The sequence below is a fragment of the Polistes fuscatus genome, unplaced genomic scaffold (genome assembly GCF_010416935.1).
Source record: "Polistes fuscatus isolate 324 unplaced genomic scaffold, CU_Pfus_HIC Scaffold1, whole genome shotgun sequence".
Taxonomy (NCBI): Eukaryota; Metazoa; Arthropoda; class Insecta; order Hymenoptera; family Vespidae; genus Polistes; species Polistes fuscatus.
Genome location: NW_025112997.1, coordinates 14,501,171 through 14,513,454, shown reverse-complemented (window position 1 = coordinate 14,513,454; position 12,284 = coordinate 14,501,171). Strand labels below are relative to the sequence as shown.

The 12,284-nt window shown below is 28.4% G+C and overlaps 1 protein-coding gene across 5 annotated transcripts in view; it reads right to left on the bottom strand.

Annotated features, from left to right (window-relative positions):
* The window catches only part of LOC122514032 (inactive rhomboid protein 1), a 255,032-nt gene that overhangs the window by 238,274 nt on the left and 4,474 nt on the right, over nt 1-12,284 (bottom strand). The window lies entirely within an intron of this gene.

Genomic DNA, 12,284 nt, shown 5'->3' with positions numbered 1-12,284 from the left:
TTTTCTTCCTTCGTTAGATGATTTTATCAAAGAAAAAACTTTTCTACAATATTTTCTCAAAGATATCTCAATTTGCTTGAATAATTAATGAAAAGGAAAGACGGGGTGAAGTAAAAGCAAATGATAAAACAAAAAAAAAATATATATATATAGATATGAAATAAAGGATATAAAATGAAAATATAAAATATAAAATATAAAGAAGAATACTCGCGTAAAAAAAAAGAGAAAAAAAAGAAAAAGGAGATGTAGGATGGGGGCATAAATTAAGCGCGAACACTGAATCAGACCGAAATAAAGACCCACCGTCTGTTTGTCGAGCACTCAGGATATCCGCATGAAAGTTCGTCGGGTAAAGGTTGGAGTGGCCATTTTACCGACCGAAAAATACCAGACTTACGGCCGCAAATTTCCCCGAGAATTTATGCTCCAAACCCCGAGAAACTGTGATTAATTTTGTTCTTTTAAAAACCGCTAAGCACTAACACCGCCAGGCCACCAACTATAGCAAATATTTTAACCTGTGTGCGAAATTGATTTCTAATTCATCAGTTACGACGTCGCCCGGTTAAATTTCAATTGAAAATACCAAAACAAAAAATAGTATTCGTTCGAACATTTTGTCTAAGTTAATAAAAATAAATAAAACAAAAATGTATGTGTGTGTTTTTCATTTTATGTTGAAAGAAATATACATATATAAAAAAAGAAATACGCGAAAAAGAATATGAAGAAAAATTCATATTAAAAGTGAAATCATTTTTCACGAGGTCAAAATTTCGTTTCACAACGATGAGAACGCAATCGACGTTAGGTCGATTTTGCACCTTTGAATGAGACTATTCAAAGGTGGTGGTATTCATCGTTAGCCCCATACCATAGCGCATAGTTTCATTGAAATGACGCGAGACTCGCATTCACGCAAACCACAACGGCTCTATTTCGCGTTTCCAGTCACCCTGGTCCTTGCACACATATACATACATACACACACGCAAAATCATACACATATACATTCTCTCTATCTCTTTCTCTCTTACGGTAGGCAGCCCTATGCTTTATCCAGAAATCGTAGCTGCAAAATCCCGATAGGACATTAGGATATTGCGAAGCTAGTTGCGTTGTGTCAGCCATTCATTCGCAGTATCTACGGAGATTCGTAGCAAACAAATCTGTCTCTCTCTCTCTCTACCTTTCTCTCCCTTTTTCTCTTTTTCCTTTTTTTTCATAAACAGAAAAGAATCCATAAAATTCCTATCCTACAAACTCTTACCGATTCTTTCCACTATTCTGAAAAATAGAAACAGGATATTACCGTACAAAGTAGTCTTTAAAGTGTAAAGAATAAACATGTACATTGAAACTGGTCCTTTGCATTCGTTCCAATCAATATACCGTTCAAACAAATATAATACATTACATATTTACTTCCTTTGCTTTGGTCGAAACAATTTCTAAAATACCAATAATGAGAGACAGGTATTTATAATCCTATTCAATAAAACTATTTGTACCTTGCAATTTAAATCGAATTGAAAATATTATATTTATTTAATACATTATATAAATCTAATGAAATAATAATATAATTTAAAGATATTATTATTTAATATTGGTACTGATTAATTATGAGAATATACTTAGTAAAGGAAAGAAATTACAATAATTAATTTTATAATTTATTTTATATTAAAAAAAATCGTTTCGAGCGTATAATTTTATGAATTTTATTTTTTGGTACTTACTTTAGCATAGAAATCACTCCCCTCCCCATAAGTTATGCCCGATTTTGAAACCCACTGTATACCACATGCACAAGTCGAAGAATTCTTCTACTATTGTTTATATTACTTTTAAACAACATAAAACAATTATATCCACTAGCGAGAATCCTTTGTCAGTGATGACGAAATAACGATGATTAACGAACTTCGTCTAATTTAGGTATGTAATTTAGGTAGGTAAGTTATTAATTAACTAACGATAATGAAGCGTGCTACGATGGACGTATGCGAAGAGGAATACAATCGGATTATAATCGAGGATACCATGATTGCGTTAGGTTAACGAGATACCTAGTCATAGTTAAATCAGAGAAACTACATTCCTAACGACGTATCGATCATGATGAATTGCTAGGATAAAAATAATGATCGATAAGGTTTCAGTTTTACTATCAATTGAAATTCGAGAAATATTTCATTATTATCTAAGTGGCCTGATTAAAAGATAAAAGTTTTCAATTAGTAAATATATATATTATTTCATATTTTTAATATTCTCTCTTATTTTTAGAAATATTTAAATACTTATAAATTATTTGCAAAAAAAGAACGCGTGTAGTAGTAGGGTTTGCCTAGTCAGTTGATTTTTATATTTTGATATAAAATTTTTTCCCTTTTTTTCCCTTTTTCTTATGAAATTATATATATAAATATTTAACAACACACAAAATTTTGTAATAAACGAAATATTTAAATGTCAATATTACTCAAAATCTATATATGTGTTTAATAAAATGTAGTAAGAGTAATAGTAGTAGTAATGTATAGGTACGTACGTGTATATAGAAAATATATCGTTCATTACAACATTGTTCACGTATTTGCAAAGATTAATACAAAAATGGTATATTTGTTAAAACCAAACGTATCGAACAAAAATATAATAAACACATTTCGAGAAGAATTTATTCTGCGACATGAAAAATATAAGCGTAAGTAAATATGCGTATGCTAGAGAAGGGGAGAAATAAATCCATCGGTTTTCGATTCATCGTTGATAGGAATCAATCTGCCACGAGAGACACGGTAATATTTAAAATTTTCAAATACACCTGCGAACAATCGCCTGGCAATATCTACCGATAAAATGCATAGATACGCTTTACGAATTTTCGACGAACGTTTGCGAATGCAAATGAATTAATGTATAATAATAATAATACAAGAGAGAAATGAAGATAGATTAAAAAATACGAAAATATAAAAAATAATAATAATAATATGACGATACTCTATTGTTATGTAACAATAACTTAAAACAACAACTTAACTCCATTTACTACAAAAAAATTAGAATATTCCATTAAGGACTATCACAAAAATATTAGACAAATTTGATGGATATGAAATAGAAAATTACAACTCTTAGGAATGTATGAATTTTTAATATAATTTATAACATTTTACTATGAGAGAAATACTTTAGAAAATAATATACGTGTGGTTCCATTAAAATCAAAAACTAAAATTTACCCCACATGACTCCTGTCTTCCTCCAACAATTAAAAAAAAACATATTTATATATGTACTTCCATTAAAAAACAGAAATTAATTTAGCTTTAAAATTACTCCAACCATTAAACCTAAAAAACAAAAATAAATACATCAAATTGACACCATACTTACTTATCTTCTTCATCAACAATTTTACGCAAACAAAATATTCGTAAATTCAATCATTTAGCAATCAAAATAATATTCCAATTTTTCAAGAAAAAAAAAAGAAAAGAAAAAAAACAACCAATATATTTATAATATATAAAATTATTTTTATTAGAATAAAAAAATTGTCTCTAAAAAAATAAGAAAGACTCTATAAAAATAAATAAAATTGATTTTTTTTTCTCTCTCTAGGGGTATGACCGAACAATCTCAAAAAGAGACAGAAAATAAAACACGTATGTTTAACGGTTACTGCATTGCAAGTAAACATTTAAATGCAAGTCCTACGAGAAGTCTCAGAGACGAGAGGATTATTAATCTCTTGGCAAACATTACTAACGAAGGACGACCCCGACACAGCTATGTACCTATCTAAGCAAGAGGAGGACTGTGCAAAGTCGGGATTGGCCCTCGAGCAAGCAATCAATCTCTTTTCCCTGTCACCTTCCTCTACCTTCGCTTAGATTTTATTTCAGTCAAGAAAATCTTCTTCTTCCTCTTCTTCTTATCTTTATTCTCTACCATTCTTTCTCTTTCTCTTATTTGTTCGTAAGAAGATAACACCTTCTACATTGTATTACAACAAAATCCCAAAGTAATTCGATTATTTTTTTACGTTGCTACTTGTTCAAAATTATTTGTTAAAAATATCATAGATAAAAATGGAGAAATAAAACGAATTTATTTTATCTCTAATGATATGCGTTTACAAATATTTTCTATTGAAATATTTGATATTTTATCAATTGTTGTAAAATAATAAAGAATGTTAAGTAATGAATGATTAATTGAACGTGTTTCCTTGAATTCGTCTTTGATACGTAAAAAGAAAGAAAAAAAGGTAACAAAAATAATACAGCAAAGTGAAATTTTAATCTCTGATAAAATTTTAATGAAACTACCTTATTTCTTGCATGTCCTGTGAATTCTAAGATGAAACAAAAAGTAAAAAGGAAAATAAAACTCGTGCAATTAATAAAAAAAAGTTCCTCGTTTATTTCTTCCATACGATTATTATCCAGATTATGATCCAAAGATCATAATTCAAATGTCGGAGAGGTTCGTCGATTATTCGTGAAAGTGGCATTCAAGGCCATCTAGTCTACATTTATTTATTTATATTTATTTGTATTATTTTTATTTTTATTTTTTTATTTCAATTTTGTCAAAAACTTTTCCTTTTGACTTTAGAAAGGCTAGAAGACTTGACTTGAAAGATAGAAAGAAACAAAAAGGAATATGAAAAGAAGCTTGTATGAGTCTCAGTTGTGTGGCCAACTGGCAAGGTTCGTAAAACGAATTATAAGGGAAGCCAGGTTAGTTATATGGAAAGACTAAGAAATATGAAAAGATATCTACGTGTGTTGTGTTAGCGCATGCGCCTATCACTACTACTAGTATTAGTAGTAGTAGTAATCTAGCATAAGGATAGTAGACGAGCATTCCATTTACTGCAATCGCATTTTTGCCGTCGCAAGAGGGTGCAAACGGGTCGGCTGAAAGGAGCAAGAAAAAGGATGGAAAGTGGTTCCCATTTCTTAATTAAATTCGCAAGTAATAGCCTCCTCGTCATTCTTTCTTTCTTTCTTGGCTTCTTTTTTCTTTTATTCTTTCTTTTCTTCTTCTTCTTCTTCTTCTTCTCTCTTCTACTATTACTACTACTACTTCTTCCTCTATTATAATTTATTTTCCCTTTTTCATTTTCTTCCCCCTTTTATATTTTTTTTGTCGAGGAACAATATTCGTAAAAATCCACGGGTTCACAGATCGACTAGACCGTTTGGCATTTTTTCCTTTTTCTTTTTTCCATTCTATGTCGGTTTAATTCTCCTTTTTTTCTCTCTCTCTCTTTCGTTAATTAAAAGAATGAAAGAAATACGAATTACGTTTAGACCAAGGTAACGCATTCATACCTTTGAAGGTCTTAGGCATACAATTATTATGAGATCTCAAAAAATCAAATAACTGATGCATTTCAATTAATCAAATTCGTACGCTTGTTTTCTTTGTTAGTTAATATTTTACTATCGTGTTTTCTTCCCTTCCTTTTTTTCATATATATATATATATATTTTTTGTATTTTTTTCATATATATATTGTTTGTTATGTAGGAAAAGTACAATTGGAAAAAGGACCTGGAAGTGTTCGTTATTTTTATATTTTTTCTATTATTTTTTACGTTCTATATATAGAAAATATATACTATATTTTCTATTATATTTTACGTTCTACCATAAGGGACCAACCAATACATTCTGTGATTAGTACGAAACTGCGTGCAAAAAAAAATATTAGGTTGCAACGAAAAAATTTCGGGCTGGTTTATAAATATTTCGAACATGGTGCACACATTTTTTACTTTAAATCGGCAAACATTTTCCTGGCAACCTAATGTAAAATTGTATCGTTAGCAGGAAAGTTTTTGCCAATTTTAAGAAAAATGTATGTAAAATATTGAAAGTATCAATCAACAACAACTTTCAAGGCAACCTAATAATCCATCCTATCGTCCATATTGTTTGCTTATCACACAAGCATATACCCTTCTTATGTAATCCTATAAATCAACGTTATTTGCGAGGTGTTTTAATCTTTTAACTGAAGATGAATTCATTTCATTCCAGTACTTTGAAAATACAAATAAATTTAAATTAGATGCATCATTCCTTTATCTTTTATCTTAAAGTAATTTTTTATTTTATTAAATAATATATATTCTTTATTTTGAGATCTTTATTCTTTAATAACCATGTTAAAAACAAATTATGACTTTACGTATTAACTTTAATTTTAAAACTTACATAATAAATTTGCCACGGCATGCACGAAATGGACTCTTGGAAAATTAGCTTCCCACTTAAAATGTTAAAATGTGACCCCATAAAGAGCAAGAGTCACATCTTTATGTCTAAAACACCTTATGGTAAATATAGCCTTCGTTAATATAGAATTTAATATTGATACAACTTAAAATACAACAAATTTTAAATAAAAATAAAATTCAAGAAGAAGAGAAGAAAAATACGGGCAATCAAAATCTACCTTATGAGATACTTCTTCGTAAAAGTCTTTTTCTTATTCTTTTTCTCTACCCTCTTTCTCTTATTCGTTTTATTTATTCTTTTTTTTTGTTCTTTTTCTGTATCGGAATGTTTATAAGTGATTTAAAAGTTGGCTTACTCGAAGTGAGCACGATCTGCGCGAAAGTCGGAAGTTCCAAGTTTATGGCAAAACTCGAATCGAAATCTACGGATTAAAAGTTCCCCAGTGCTGTGTTCGAGTTAGAAATTCTACGAGGAACTCGATTTATCTAACAGTAACCTCTCGATTGAGTAGGGTTAAAGCGAGAAAGATCCTACTGTTATTGTGAAAATACGTGATGGCTTCTCTTTCTCTCGTTTCTTCACTTTTAGAGATGAGATTTTATCGCATGGATTATAAAATGTGGATTGGAGGAAAGGTTATAAGGATAAAGGTGGGAACGGAACTTCTCATAATTTCTAATAAAATGCTACAACCTATCTGATTTTACGAGTTATTCGAAACCTCAACCAACCCATTTTTTGTTCCTTTTTTTTTATTATTTTATTTTTCTTTCTCCTTTCTTTTCTTTCTTCGATAACACGGCTTCCATTGTAACTAAGATAAATTCGAACACACGCCAACAACACTTTTTTGTCTCCCCTAGGGATTTTTTTGGTTTCTTTTCTTTTTTTTTTTATATATACTCGAATACTTATCGTCGCGTGTTCACAATTAAGCTTACGAAAAGTAGGTAGACCTCGGCGATCTCCATCTTGAATTTATCAATGACAGATCAATGTCAGATTAAGAAAAGTGAGGTTAGGGGTCTCATTAAACGCACGAATGAGAAAGAGAAATCGTTTGATAACTTATTGTTGTTAACGTTGTTGGTCATTATTGATTTTTAAATAAGTCTCCTTTCCCATTTGTGTCCATTAATTTATCCTTATCGCGATTAAGCTCGTCATAATATCTCTAATACACGTATACACTTTTTACACGTACATATGTATAATACATAAATAAATATATAATAAATAAATATTTATAAACAATTTATATTTACGTGTATTTTCATATACATAAACATTTAAAATACACTGTTTTATTTGCATATAATACGAGAACATTTGTTCAATGAAACATATTTCGGAAATCTGTGTCTGGTAAAAATAAAAATTATTTTTAGCGTTTATATGTATAATTACTTATGTATACATATATATGTATATATATATATGTACATGCATAGATAGAACTTTTGGCGAAATATATACGTTTGCACTATGAATACTTCAATTCGTGCTCGAGTTAATATCGAAGGTGAATATTTTGCATGAAATTGCATCGACGAAAATCACAACATATTTAAAACGAGACACCTCGTGGAAACATTACCTTTCTTTTTTCTTTTTTCGTCAGGAATTTATTTATTGAACGTAAGAGATGTCGGAGAAAGAATAACTTAGTGTATGATTAAGGTTTAAAAATAATATAGATAGATGAAATCAACGTCATTTCATTTCCTTTTAACCTGATCGTATCTTTTCTGCGCATTATCTCGATATTATTCATACATTTATTAATGCATATCTTATACATTGCTTCAAATGATAATTGTAATGAAAATAGTAAGAATAAAATTGTATTATTGTGTTTTAAGTTTTAATGAAGAGATATTTTTAAGATACGCATGCGTACGCGTAAAATATTTAAACAAAATAATTTAATCTAATGATATAATTAGAACAAATTTTATAATTAATATAACAATATTAAGAATAAAGTTAGATTATTGTATTTTATTTTAAAAAAAAATGTAAGATATATACATACACATACACACAAGATTTTTATAAAAAATAATTTATAAAAATTTAACAATTAAAATAAATTAAAATTCTAACAATAACATAACTTTATTATATTCATATTTTAATAAAAATTACACTTCCACATAGGCGTACAAATGAGATAAATATTTATAAAAAATATTAAATTTTAATTTAATAAATGAACAAAAATTTTGAGTTTAAAAAAATAATATATGTACAAACTTCCAATAAGAATAAAGAACGTAAATAACTCTAACAATTAATTAAATAGCAAGAGATGTCAAATTGCGCAACATCTAATTGACTGGCATTACTTAACCTTCCGATTAGTTGTCAGATGGAAATAGTCAAGAGATACAGGAAGGTAAATCGTAGCCGATTGAACGAGGAATTATCCATGACGCTTTACATTCGGTATTCCTCTGCATTCTGACTTACACGATTCGACTCGGTATTCTAACTCGACAGTTGAAACGGATTCTCTTAGACGGACAGCACCAACCATATTAGAAAATTGAGTTTGGATAGAAGGAATTTTCAATGGCATTCTTAAAAATGACGCTTCCGAAAGAGAAGTTTTGCATGGTATATCTGATAGGTATATACATTTGATCGATTTACCAAAGGATAACTTGTCAAATTAATATCAATCCTTGTCAATTCGTGACAGTTACGTATTTTTATCTTTAACATTTTTCAACCTAATTCATTTTTACATATTGTTATTCGCAGTGTATGTGCACAATTAATCAAATTAGAAAGTATACGTATAATTTATATTTACTCGTAATGCAAAGTTTCAAAAATTCATCTACACAGTAACATATTTTAGGATCATTAAACATTCAACTTGATGCAGTAGAAACTTCAATATCCGAATAATAGAGTATTTCTTTTTTCATTTCAATTCGTTTCCTTTTCGATGCCATTACTATGTGAGTTGTAAATACATTAAATATCAATTTCATACCAATGCAATGAGAAAAATATAATATTATACAAAAGGTATACTAACTATCTGTTTATCTGACCATACGTTTAATATCATTTCATATTGGTGCAAGAAGAAAGATATAATATTGTACAAAAGATGTACTACGTTGTCGAACATTTGTTTTGATAGCAAATTATACAAGCCGGAGAGTATATAGATAATGTTCGCATAATAAAATGTTGTGATAATGGATTATGCGAATAGTAGAAATACTAAACCGTCGAATACTGAAGGTCCCAATGTATACATTTGATAGCAAATAAAATTTTATTGTTAAAGAAATGTAATTTGACATAAATGATAAGAAAAGAGTATTTGCATCTACAGAAGATATAACAAAAATGAAATTAGTATTTTTGCAAGTAGTACTTGATTTCTCCTCCTTTGTATCTTATAATGCGTTTTTGATGATTAGTCAAATTATGCTTCTACAATAAGACTTACATTCATTTTAAAATATAATTATCCTGAATAAGTACACATTGCATTATAAGTAAATATAAATTCTTTAAAGTTGACTAATGTAGGTTAGAATACTCGTGTAACTAATTACGTACATTTACCAAAAAAGAAGATGCATAAATATGAAAGAAAAAGAAAAAATAATCTAACCAAAACTTTTGTTTGAATAACATCAAATGAGACCGTGCCAAAAAAAAAAAAAAATATCCGTGTCAAAAAAGTCTGCTTAAACAAAGGGATTATTTATCGCATATACAAAGTATGCAGTGAATCAAGAAACAAGTTTTTTCATTTCCATTACTATTCTTTATATTATATGATACATACACCTAAATATTTTCTAAATGCAATAAAACGATACATATGTTAACAGTATTCACGCCAAACATCTAACAGCTTATCTTACGTTAGACTTTAAATATTTAATATTATAAGTGCTTTTCTCTGCGAGTCTAATCCTTCTTTCGAACTTATACTTTCTTCTGCTTATCCCCTCATCAGGGATATAGTATATGAATATTTATTAAAGTAGTTGAATTCTTGTTTATTAGAAGATATATATATATATATATAATATTATAAACAATATTAAGCACGTGTAAACATGCATGTAAGAGAAAAATAGAAAGAAAAAAATAGGAAAAAAATACAGAAAGATGAACGAAAAGGAAAAAAGAAAGAGAGAGAGAGAGAAGGTTAGGATCATAAAGTAGATAAAGTCGAAATAGGTCATCCAATCGAGCTCTGGGATTTCCCTGGTAGTAAACGCTATTCAGAGAGGGTCAGACAAACATCGAGGGAACCGTAATTAGGTCCGCGAATAGACGCAGATTAGCAACTCGTTGTTGAAAAATTTCTTCCTTCTTTTTTTTATTGTTTTTTGAAAAAAATCCTATTGTGATCTAGGATAGAAATGAAAGTTGAATATGAGAACGAAAGAGAGAATTTGTTAATAAACATTATCCTAAATTCAATCCAATGTTGAGTAATTTTTTTGTTCTTGTTTCCTTTTAAATTATATAAGTTAAAAAATTGAATTTTATTATTAAAATTATTAACTAAAAAAATAAAGCAAAATACGTTGGTAAAAATGATCCTAAAAGCGATCCAATATGGTATAGATTTTTTCTTGTTTCCTTTGGATATTTTACAAGCAGAAAAATTGAATTTTCTAATTAAAATATTCATATACAAAAATAGAACAGGATAAAGAGAGAGAAAGAAAGAGAATTGGTTGATCGAAATTTCGCAACAAAGTCAACTTTTGTTTTTCGTTTCTATTTAAATTTTACGAATTAAAAAATTCAATTTTGTGATAAAAAAAAAAGAAATAATAAACTTTTTCAATCGACATTCGCAATACAGTAAGGATCTCTTTGATTACTCGATAATAAACATTCTCATCTCGCTGGTAATCTCTTGTATAGACTCGAACTTTGATCAATATTGAATTAACCCCTTCGAAGAAAAGGGTAAAAGAATTCCGATAATATCTTACGATATTATGATTCGCGAAAAGAAAATAAGAAGAAGAAAAAGAGAAAAATCCGATAGTAAAAATTATCGATTTATGTTGAAATACCTATTTTTCTAAATCCCATAAGAGTTCTCGGAAATTTATATTACATAAACTATAAAACTCGTTTTAACAAATATTTTTTTCTTTCTTTCTTCTCTATTTTATTTAGTAGAGAAGAACGTAAGTACTGAGAAAAATGTATATCCTAACAATTCATCCTCTCTCTCTTTTTTTTTCTTATCTATCAAATACGGATTTGGATTAAATGTACCTTTTCTTTTGTTGCGAGAAGCTCAGTTACTTTTTTATTTTTAGACTGGATCGATTTTTTTATATATGCTATCTTACGTTACATAAATTCTCTGTTAAGCAGAATTCTTAGTTTAACAGAGAAGCACTAATAATACTATTATATTATATATTTGAAACACAATGTAAGGTCAGATCTTAGATTTTACAAGTGTAACTCAATAATACATCTATGTCTCGTCTCATTTCGTCACGTCTTTTAATTTATTTCCTTTGTTTTTTCAATAATTAATTTAAATTCTTAAATTCGATAATACTAAATAATAATACAAGGAAAATTTAGTTATCCTAATTCTGCCTTTTTCCATTTAATAATTTATTACACAACCATACTTAAATAAAATGTGACTAAAAAAACTGGCGCCAAATTTAAACATCCGAACTTAAATTTTGCTAACACTTATTTGTAAATAAATTGTTGCAACAGTAAATAATTATGTTTTCATTTCTAGCATGACATACGAGTTCAAATTGTTGAAATATAGTGGCAAAATAAAAATCATAATTATTTCTGCACCAACCTAATACAAGAAAGAAAAAAAAATATAATATTGCTTTCCCTTGGAAAATAAAGAAGATCATTTGCATAATAATAAGCGTTTGACTCACTCAATAAACAAATCTTTCTTTATTTCTTCTTTCTTGTTCTTGGAAAGAGAAAACGACTTCCTCTTTCTTCTCTCTCGTTATTTC